This window comes from Cucumis melo, chromosome 9 (assembly GCF_025177605.1).
Source record: "Cucumis melo cultivar AY chromosome 9, USDA_Cmelo_AY_1.0, whole genome shotgun sequence".
NCBI lineage: Eukaryota > Viridiplantae > Streptophyta > Magnoliopsida > Cucurbitales > Cucurbitaceae > Cucumis > Cucumis melo.
In genome coordinates, this window is record NC_066865.1 from 11366805 (window position 1) to 11379218 (window position 12414).

Below are 12414 nucleotides of genomic sequence, written 5' to 3' on the forward strand. Positions count from 1 at the left end.
CAAAAAACCGCTACAAATTACAAAAAGAACACATTAGCTTGGTTAACTTAAATATGTTTCAAATGAAAATAGAAATATGTAGTGGACTTACCTATAGGTCACCCTTAACGATCTCGATGTATTCTCTACCTACATCCGTCCACTTAAGGCAATGGACGAAAAATGTCTTTCGCACACACACGCCTATCACTTGCCTGAAACGAACAACGTGTGGCGAAATAGGCTTCTTCGCGCCAGGGGCAATCATCATCGAAATCTGTTCATTAGCTGCAATGTAGCGCTCCAACTCTAGGAGTCGAGATTACGCACGTCTCCTAGGAGTCGGAGTTATAGACGATTGAGAAATACCTGCTGAATAAATTATAAGAATATATAATGTCAAAAATAAGTTTAAATAATCTTGAGTTAAAATGTTAAATAATCTTAAGTTAAAATGTATACCATTATTAGACTCACCCGAATTGTCACCCATCGACGATGGCCCTCCTACAGGGTTATCTAGATCCTCGGTAAACTCAAGGAACATCGTATCCATCTCGTCAAAACCGCTTGAAAATGACGACATATTGTCGTGGACATAGAAAACAAATATTCAATAAGCAAATACGAACACATAACTATAATCGAAATATAAACTACATAAATATATGGGTACGTAATTCATCACTATCATTATTCACCACTTGTTCCGCTTTCATATGACAATTCTCCATCCACATTGTTTATGAAGTCGTCAACGACATGATGCACAACTGGTCTTTCAACAATTCTAGGATCAACGTCAATCCTGCACAAAGTTCCATCCTCGATGTGTTCATCCACAGAATGGCTGACAACGATTTTTGGTACATTCAGGTGTTTATTCTTAACATCGTCCACTTTTGGCACTTCTCATACACGCTTATTCTGGACCACTTGAACAACTTTCCAATTACTACCATTTTTTTGGTTATCTAAGTAAAATACTAGCTATGCTTGCATCACAAGAATTATAGGTTCCTCAACGAACCAAAAACGGGACGTGTTGAGAGATTTGTACCTTAATTCAACATGTAATCTTTGACTTTTGTTAAAGTCTGTGTCATACCATCGACACTTAAATAACCAAATATTTCTTCCCACCGAATATTAAATGTGTAACACTTCATCTAAAATACCATAGAAATTATTGTCGCCACTTCCACTTGCATCGTTTTCACCAATGACCATCACTCCACTGTTTTGCGAATGCATCGGGAATCATATTCTGACATGTGAAATCTCAGCCTACCCACGATGCATCCATTGTAACAACAAACGTCAAATTATGGTCCCATCTCAAGTGAAAAGAAATCGTGAGATAGATTTCCAGACTCACGCAGTTCTATAACCTGAAATCAATGTGACAACGATTATACACATTCACGGCTTAAATATGTTAGTGCATACATGTCACACGAAAACTTTCTATGTACCTGTGCTCGAAACCATTTAGAGAATCTCCGTTGATGTTTTTTATTTAAATTCGTAGCATTTTGAGCATGTCGATGTATTAGCCTCCAATGTTTCCTGACGGGGATGATTATGAGTTTAATTTGTGTAACAAATACTCAACAACTATACCTAAGAAATATGACGCTAAGAAATGCTTACTTGCGATACTCTAATATTTCGTCTACATTGTTGAGGATGTATCAATGGAAGAGACGTTTCTCTTTCTGTGAGAAAGTACGAAGAATTGACGTACCTAAGGTTCATACTTTCTACTTGAAAATTTCAAACTCACCAATTACCTCATCCTCTGGAATGGTATCATCATTTCACTCATCTCTTGTGAATCGAGTCTTTATACCACTTAGGTAATGAGAATAAAAGGTGCTCGATTCATTCATCACATACGCTTCTACAATGGATCCCTTGTGACGTGCTTTGTTTCGAACATACTGTTTTAAAGTGCATAGGATTCTTTCAATGGGATACATTAAACTATAAGAAATTGGGCCAGTAACCTTGATTTCATATGGTAAGTAAACGGCAAGGTGTACCATAACACTAAAGAAAGCTAGTGGATATATTCTTTCGAACTTACAAAGTATGATTATGATGTCCGCTTGCAATATCCAAATCACTTACTCTTATCGTTCGGCACACAAGTCATGAAAAAATTATATAGTTTGGTAATAACAGTGTACACATTTTTTTATAAGAATGCTCGAATACCAATAGGTAGCAGTTGATGTAATAAAACATGATAATCGTGCGTTTTGAGACTTGATAGTTTCCCTTCTCTTTCAGTCACACATCACGATATATTGGAAACAAATCCATCAGGAAACTTAAATTATTTCAGGAACTTGCAAAACTCAACTCGTTCACTGCTAGTCAACGTGTAGCTCGCGTATGGCTTGACCAATCAGTTACCAACTTCTACAAGGTGTAAATCCTTTCTTATCTTTAGATGTTGTAGATCCAACCGAGCATTCATGGTATCCTTTTTTTTCCATCAATATTCGACAAGGTACCAACCAAGTGGTCACAAATATTCTTCTCGATATGCATTACATCAAGTTTGTGACGTAACAATAGCCTCGACCAATAAAGAAGTTAAAAAAAATACTTCTCATCGTCCAATTAAGAGCTTTCTTTCTTTTCTTCTCTTTTAATGAAGGGTGTTTACTCATAACTGGAAATTCCAACTCATCTAGTTGTTCTAAGACTTCATGCCCATTCATCACAACTGGAGGAGCCCTACGCTCTACCTTTCCATCGCATAGCCTACTTCTACGCCACACGTGGTTCTTTAAAAGATAACATCTATGTCCCATGAAGGATATACTACCTCGTATCCCAAACATCGATCTATCACTCATGCATATGGGACATGCTTGATATCCCTTTGTACTCCATCCTAATAGGTTATAAAATGTCGGGAAGTCATTAATTGTCCACAACAAGGATGTATGTAGCTGAAAGAACTGATCTGGAAGAGAGTCATACACACGCACCCCGAAAGTCCATAACTCTTTCAGTTCCTTAATGAATGGTTGGAGAAACACATCAATTTTCCTACCAGGAGATCTAGGATCGGGTATGAGCAGTGACATGAAGAAATTTGTCTCTTTCATGCATTTTCATGATGGCAAATTTTAAGGAAGTAACACAATAAGCTGCATACTGTACGTGGTACTCATATGACCAAATGGGTTGAATCTATCTGAAGCCAACCCCAAATGCACGTTCTGTGGATCAGAAGAAAAATAAAAAAATTCACAATCAAATTGCTTCCATCCCTCAGCATCAGCTAGATGTCTCAACACATCATATGCTTCAACACGTTTATCTCTATACAATCTTATGTCAGCGAACCCTTCTTGCGATACAAACAAGCATTCTAATCTCGGTACCAAAGGAAAGTGGCACAGTACCTTATACGAAATTTTTTTCTGTTCTCTTATGATTAACCTTGTACCGAGCCTCGCCACATGTAGAACAATGTTGCAAATCAACAAACTCTTTCCAATACAGTACACAGTCATACTTGCACGCTTTAATAGTCTCATATCCTAAGCCCAAGTCACGAAGTTTTTGTTTGGCTTCATAAAATGAACTAAGGATAGTACTACTACACATTGAATATGCTGATCTTAAGAGTTCGAACAACATGTCAAAGGATTTGTTATTCCAACCGTTTAGAACCTTCACATGTATCAACTTAACCGAAAAAAGAGGAAAATTCAGAACAACTGGGGTACCACTCATTACGTACTTCATTTAATAAGTTCTAAAATATGTTTGTTGTATCTTGATCCATATCTACCCCAATATTCCTCGGCATTTCATCCTCCCAAACACCTTCCTCTATTTCCTCTTCCTGTTCAATTGGGGATTATAAATCATTCAACATACCAAACATATCATCTTCTTCATCAAACTGCCTACTACTAGTGCCTTCACCAAAAGGGTTACTACTAGTTCCTTCATCAAAGTTTTCTATACTTCTAAAGCTAACTGACTCTCCATGATACACCCATTGTGTATAGTAGGGGAATATTCTAATAGTCAGTAGATGTCGTTCCACACCCTCTAATGAATTCCAATTTAAGTTCATACATCTCTTGCATGGACTCCTTATTTGTCTGTAGGCATCAACGTGAAACTTGACAAATTCTAAAAATTGGGTCACTCCTTTTCTATACTCAAAGAAAAACTTATTCCTAAGTTTGACCCTTGTCCATCGTAAGTTCTTAAAGTATAAATAGGTTTGATTAGAAGCATATTCCTCTTCTCTTACATCCTAAACTTACTCTTTAGAATATACAATCTCCAAAAATTTTCACTAAAACTGAGGCTACCATAACTGCAGGATAGCCACCACAACCTACTTAACCACAAACAACTTCAATCTTTGCATCCTACCCACCCCTTCCAACAACGCTACCTTACAAGCAACCCTATCACAACCTCTTAAAACCCTTAGAAATACAAAAAAATTCAAAACAAAAAATGCTACCATAACTGTAGGATAGTCATCCCAAATTAACTACAAAATTATTCAAAATTACGAAGAAATAAACAACTAGAATTGAACTAAAGGCTACCATAACTCAGGATAGCCAAAACGAATCTTAACAAAAAATTTCAATTGAACCCCCCTCTCGACCATTCAAAATTTCAATCCAACCCACCCCAAATCAAAATTTCAATTCAACCCCCCTTAATTCTTAACTCATTCCATTCCATTCAATTAATTCTTCACCCTCAAATTTTCAAATTTTGGAACCAAAATTTAAATTCTCCAATCCAATTTCTCAAATAATCTCTCCCTCTTAAATTTTCAACCCACATTCTGAAACTAATTCAATATCCTATAACTAGTTCAATATTCAATCTTAAACTAACTTCAAAAAACAAAACTATAAACTAACTAACCTAAACTAATTTCTAACCTAAAGTAACTTCAACACTAACAAAAAAAGAGTTCTAAACTTACATAATTGGATAAATGGCGGTGCGACGGTGAGGCAACGGTAGCGACGAGGCAGACGGCGACGAGGGCAAGGCATGATGGGCACGGGCGAGTTTTCGTCTTCAACTTCTTCTCCTCTTCTCCTTCATTTCAATTTTGTCTTTTACAAAATTGAAATGAAATTTAAAGGGGTACTCCTAATGCACCACAAAAATGCTAAGAATTTCGCCAAGTACCTAACGCCATTAGTGACTCGTCAAGAATAGGGTGAACCATTACCGACGTATCACTAATGGTGTCGAAACGTCGACACATCAGGACGTCAGGACAAGGTATCATCATTCCTAACACCTTGCATGGCCCGTAGGAACCCTGCTCTGATAATTAATGTTACTTTTTCTCGACGTCCCGTGCAAGCCGTCTGGAGTTATGTTACCCAGTTTCGACACCATGCATGATGCATCAGGAAAAAGTTGAACATTTATTTTAATTATGATTTATTTTCGACGCCCTAGAGCGAGACGTCGGGAAGGGCTTCTCTTTCCCAACGTCCATCGTGAAATTTTGAGACAAGATAATATTAAAATAATATTTTTATCGTGTCCTAATGTATGCAAAACAGCGTCGAAAATAGGCATATGTCCCAACGTTCCCTCTTTCGATGTCTTTTTGTGCGTAGTTACTTTACCATGGCCCAACACCTCACAAAACACTTACTCTTAGTTGGCTTGGTTTCATCACCATGATCTTCCATTTAGCCACTAAGAGTTAGTGAGATTATCTAAAAAATGTTTGATTTTTCCACTAACTTTAGTCAAGGGATAAAATGGTCATTTAACCATTCTAGTTAAAGTCAAACTTTGACTTTCTCAAGTCCAAAGACAACATTTTGATTTTTTACCGTTCTGACCTCATTGACTATTTTCAACCTCTCGAGCATGAATCCGCATTTATTTTCTCAAAATTCAGGTCACATTTGAATCTATAGCTGATCAAATTTTGACTTTTCAAAGCCAAAAGTCAACATTTTGACTTTTTACAACTTTGACCAATTCCATTATTTTGGAGCTTCCGAGTATGAATTCGTATTCATATTTTTTTATATTTAAATCATATTTAAACATACAGCTCTATTTCTAAACCAACGACTATATAATATATACTTGTTGGTTTCTCTCTCCTCGCCAAATCCAAACAATTTGAATCAATCAATCATACTGTTATAAGTTTATTCCTTAGACCTAGTAGGAAAACCTAATGGACCTATAGATCATGGGCTCCAACGATTTAAGATTAACTAGTTAATCAACATTCGTTAACTAACGGGTCATTTCACTAAAGTCTCGTAGTTGCACTCCCCTCACTACAGATATATTTGTGTTCATCTGATATAACCATGATCAGTAACTTAATCCTTCACAGGTTGTTCGTAAACTCAATTGGGTTAAAATACCATTTACCCCCACACTACATCTTGCTTCTTTAGTCCCACTGATCCACTACTGAACAATTGGTTTTAGGTCCAACCTATAAACCGAATAGCTCTCAGGCCAATGAAAGGGTGGGGCTCCTTGTTCAAGACTTGGACTCAGTCCTTAAGTGAAAAATCTATCTACTAACCCTAAAGCGGGTAGGAGTGAATTCTGTCTCGCACCCTATTTCTCCAGCTATCCACCTAATCTTACCCATGAAATGGGAGGCTTATTGGGCCAGCGCTAATGAACTGCCCTCACCTATGCAGATCTAAGGATAGTCTTGTGTGGACTGGAGTTCATAGTTAGCTTAGGATTAAGATTAAGTTACCTAGGTCATCAATAATCAAGATAGTCAGTTTTAAATAGTAAACAACATTATAACGTAAAAAAGACTATTTCATGGTTTAGTCTTATGTAAACACTTCAAATAGGATGCCCCCACTTTTATGTCTCTACATGGACAATTCAAGATCACCTTGTTTGTACTAACTACAAAACGGGCCGCATCCATAGTTTCTCTGAATAAAGCATCCAACCTTTATTCATATACTATATACTATTTAGGATATAGACTGGAACTTGATCCATGTTTATGTCTCTATATAAAGTTCAAGTTTACTCAAAAATAGCCTCGACATTTTAGTTTATTGGATTTAAGATTATAATATTCAATTTTTAAATAACGACTTTATTGAATAGAATATGATTACAAACTACGAGTTAGGACATAAATTCCAACAATGGAAGCATAGTAGTCAAAGATTCGGTATGTTGTGTTTGAATTATTTTATATAATTCAAGTAATCAAAGTATTAACTTCAATATTTTTTGTTTATATCAGATTGATACAAGAACCTCATACAGTCAACTCGAGTTGGATGAAATGCGAATGGAGCTTGCTGATTTTTTGGGTGGCCACATGTGATTATGGTGATAGGTAAGTTCTTTTGGGTTAGATAGACACGTTTTGTTGATATTTTGTTGATACTGGATATAGGTGAAAGACAAGCTTTGATATGGTACACCTTTAGGCTACACATTTATTTTGTTTATATCGACATAGATGGAAAGTTTAGGCTATTTTTGTTTATATCGACATAGATGAAAAGTTTAGGCTATTGTTAGAAGTTTGGGCTGCACATATATATGTTGTAATTAAGTATATAATAACCAACTTATATATGCATGGTTCATTGATATATATGTGCAATTTCTTTGATGAAAAATTTTGAGTAAACCTCCTTTATTCTTGACACTAGATTACTTGACCCATCAAAAAGCATCAAGTAAACAAATATTTGACAAGTAAAAAGCGTTAAGTAGACTCAGTTTTATAGTAGTGATATATAAATAATTTTATAAGTCCACTCCCACTAAAAATCATACCCTCAAATGATCATTCATAATAATGAATTTAATTTAGTGGGCTAAGATCCATATTTCACAAAATTTCAAGTCAACTTTGGTATGACACTCAAAATCAAGTTATTTCGGTAGACAAGAAATTTATCAATTACATCATATGTAACTCTTAGAACATTTTTGAAACAAAAGATATAACATATCAATGCATGTTAAAAACAATCTCATCTAAAACCATTAAGCTCAAAACAATTTTGATAGTCTAATTAAGTATAACCATGTTCAAGAGGACAAGTATCACCATTAATCCATCTTGCCTAACTCAGATAACCAAATACACCTCCACTTTGGTAGAACCTATATCAAGTGATTCGAGCTTTGACAATCGCCAACATATGGAAGGTATACGACTTATATTATAAAGAATGTTATATATTATGTTTTAATGTGAAAACAAAGTATATGAAAATTATCTCATAATTACATATGGTAAGACAAATAAAACATAACATATAAAAAATGTATCTTATATAAAATCTGAATTCAAATATCCCATTCAACAAACACAAAAAGAATTAACATCACATATTAACCAATCTATTCGGTTTCATACATAACAGACTAATCGAATCTAAAACAGATTTTTTTAGCATCAATCCAAGAAATTCACAAACCTTAATTTTGTCAAACAAAATCGACTGTGGCAGATTGACGAAGTAGAATAGTAAACAACTAGAGGAATCAAAATTCTCATATCAATATCACATATCAAACCCTAAAAGTAATAAACATAATCGAATTTAATTGTATATGCGAAGCAACCTGTCTCTGATACCATTGTTAGAAATGAACTAGGACTAGACACAACAAAATTAACATAAATTTTTTTTATCTCTAACCCTAGAACATAAACAGATTGTGCATCAATAATTAAATCACAACTAAACATACCTATGTGTCAATATGGGTAACTCTCCAAATTTGAATTTCTTCTGTTCTGATAAGAACGATCCTCCAAATTTGTATCTCCAAAACGTTGCAAAGTCACTAGCGTCCTTTGATAGTGTCCACACACGAACCGAAAATTTGACTCCTCGAATTCAACTCTACTAGAACCTCATAAAGTGAAAATTTTGACTCTCTCTTTTCTCCCTCTATGTCAAACCAATTTTGTCTTTTTCTATATATCTAAATAAAACGCCTAAGGTTTTAGTTATAGGTTTTTTAGGTCATTTTGGTAGTGGCCACTATCAACTCACACAGCATATAGAAGCTAGGCAAGAAGAGTCCAAATGTCGTTTTGAGTTTGTATATAGTTCCTTACAAGGGAACTTTGTACTAAGTATCTAATGTATTCTGTTACTTAAATATTAATGAAGTCTTCTTATTTCATTTGAGTTCATATTTCGCATTTAAGCTTGTTGGTTGTATCTATTCACTTACTAAGCGTTATGCATATATCTCGCGGAGAGACTCGTGTAGAATGATTACGTGGTCACGTCTCCACCTGGTCGCATAAAGTGACATTTAGAGAGGGCATGACGTAGTTTGTCTTATCTTCAACTCTATTGTTTATAGGAGCTCTACATTCGGATGCATAGTGATCGAACTTCTGATAATTATAGCATTTAATGTTTGACATATTATACCTTGATCTTGAGTTACCTTGTTCACAACCTCATGTTAAGTTTCTCAATCCTCTTTGGTAGCTGTTGTTGTTGTCTTCATTAGGCATCCAATCAAGTTCTTCTCCCTATCCTTTTCCTCTTTCTCTTCCTCCATGTCCATCACGTTCTCGTCTTTGTTTGATTTTATTATTGAACTAACTCTTCCGCTAGTCCAATCAACTAGCAAATTGAGCAATTGATCCTCGATTCTTTTCTTCTTCTTTTTCTTTTCTTCATATGCTTGTAACGAACCCATGAGTTGCTCAATAGTCATGACCTTCAAATCTTTTGTTTATTCGATTATGACAACAATATGATCAAACTTAGAATCTAATAGTATTTGTATTTTCTTCATGGTTTTAACATCATCAATCTTCTCACAACTTCTTTTAAATTGATTGGTGATCATTAAAACTCTAGAAAAATTGTCAAAGATGGCTTTCCCTTCTTTCATATGCAAAGTTTCAAATTTCACTTTTTGAGTTTGAAGATATGCCTTTTCTATGGAATCTGCTCCCTTATACGATGTTTCAAGCTTCTCTCGTGTTGCTTTCATCGTCTTTACTTATGAAACTTTCTCAGATGCATCGTCTTCTAATTCTTGATAGATTAGATAGGGAGCCTTCTTGTCTATCTTTCTTGAATCTCTCAAAGTATCTTTTTGTGCTTGAGAAAGACCACTATCATTCTTTGGTTTGATGTGTCTTTTCTCTAAAATCTCCCACACACCATGCAAGTCAAGGAGAGCCTTCATCTTGATACTTTAATTATCATGGCTGCTCATGTTGAGCACTGAGACTTAGAATAGCACCATATTATTGTTTGCCATGTTCTTAAAAATGGTCTTTAAGCTCTGATACAACTTTATTAGAAAAAAAAAACTTTAGAGGTTGGAGGAAATTTGGAAAAGAAAATTGAAAAGAATTTTGTGTAACTAAACATTTCTAATTTTTTGGCTAGTGGTAGGACATCCTCCTATTTATACTAGTCGGCACCCCTAAATGTAATAGGATTTTGCCAACACATTCTTGATCTAGTAGTTGTAAATTCTTCTCTCCAATATTCTTTATAAGTACACTTCTCATATTTTCTAGATATTTCTACTATAAATATCTCCTACAATTAATTTCTCTCTAATGTTATAGTAATTACCACTTCTAGAAATTAGACTTTATTTAAGCTGGGCTCAACTATTGTTAACTCAAAATCAAAGTTGCAATTAGATTCAAAATATTAGCATACCAATATTTTTAAAAATTTGTAAATATAACAAAATCTGTCGAAGTCTATCATTGATAGACCATATTTCAAATATTGGTCTATTACTGATAGATTATAAAAAGGGAAAATTTCCTAAATATAACAAACTACTGAAATATTTACGGCCCATGTAACAAAGTCCATAAATTTAGCCATTTTTAAATATTCCAAAATTTCCCTTTCATCTTTTTCTCCTCTTCTCAGTACTCTTCATGCGATTTCTTCCATCTTTCTTCTTTTCCTTTTTTTTTTAGATTTGGATAACCAAATATATTTTCTTTCTATCGTCTTTCTTGTTTTTATCTATTTTTTTAGATACGTGCATGTCTTTCTTCTTTTTTCTTCTTTTTCCTTTTTTTTCACTCACTGTATGCATCATATCGTCTTTCTTCTTTTCTAAAGGATGGTATATAAAGAATCTTGGAAAAATTGGTTGGGCATTTAAATTAGGGTAACCAAAACTAAAAGATTGGGTATAATTTGAAAAAAAAATTATACCAAATTTTGAAAAAAAAAATCGTTTAGATTTGGGGTAGCCAAATCTAAAAAAAATCGTTTAAATTTAGAACCCCAAGTCTAAACAATCATGTAGCCAAATCTAAACAATCGTATACCAAATTTTGAAAAAAAAATGATTTAGATTTGGGGTAGTCAAATCTAAACGATCGTGTAACTCAATTAATTAAACTCAATTAATTAAACGATCATGTAACAAAATTAAACAATAGAATTGAAAAAACAAATCTAAACGATCATGTACCAAACAATAGTAAAATCTAAACGATCATGTACCAAACAATAGTACAATCTAAACGATCGTGTACCAAATTGCGTTACCAAATATATTACGCGCATTGTTGATGGGACATTTTTTATATTTTACACGATAAGCCTTTGGATTTTTTCCATTTTTGGAATTATTCTATTAAATGTAAATACTTTGTCACTTTTTTATAGGTTTTTAAAAGACCCCTTATAAAAATCTATCGGAAATAGAAGTTTATCACAGATAAATTATGCTATATTTATATTTTTTTAAAAAAGTTGTTGCTATAGACTTAATTATTATTTTTAAAATTCTTATCTATTATGATTAATCTTTTTATTTCAACGGTGTTTTAGAGCCCTTTGATATGTTTTCAAGGTGATAAAATGGTGAGACATCATAAATTAGAAGAGGTGATTTTATGCTTTAAAGAAATAAAATAGATTGATATATATGGATTTGATAAACAATATATTGAATGGGGAATCAAAGCGTAGTATTTTAAAAGTGATAATGATACCGTCGGTCTTAAAGCGTAGTATGCAAAATCACAACTACTTCTGGTTCTTAGACATTTTTCATTAACCATACTTTTTCATAACCATACAACAAAATTTCTCGTTTTTACTTTTTCTAAAAAAATGTACTCTCAAAAAACTAAAATGCATATTGAAGTTTCCATAATTCTACCTTTTGAACAACCTATGAATATTATACAACCTCAAACTTTTCCTATTCAAATTCCTAAAAACTTTTATTTGATTGAATTATTAGTCGGTGTCATATTCTTTTATTTTATTTATTCAATAAAGAAGTTGTATAGAGACAAAAATGTTTAATAAAGAGTCTACTATAATCCCAAAATATTAAAAAAGTAGAATATAAATAAATAAATAAATAAATAAGAAACGGAAGGAGGCTGCTGGCTGTGCCCTCTTG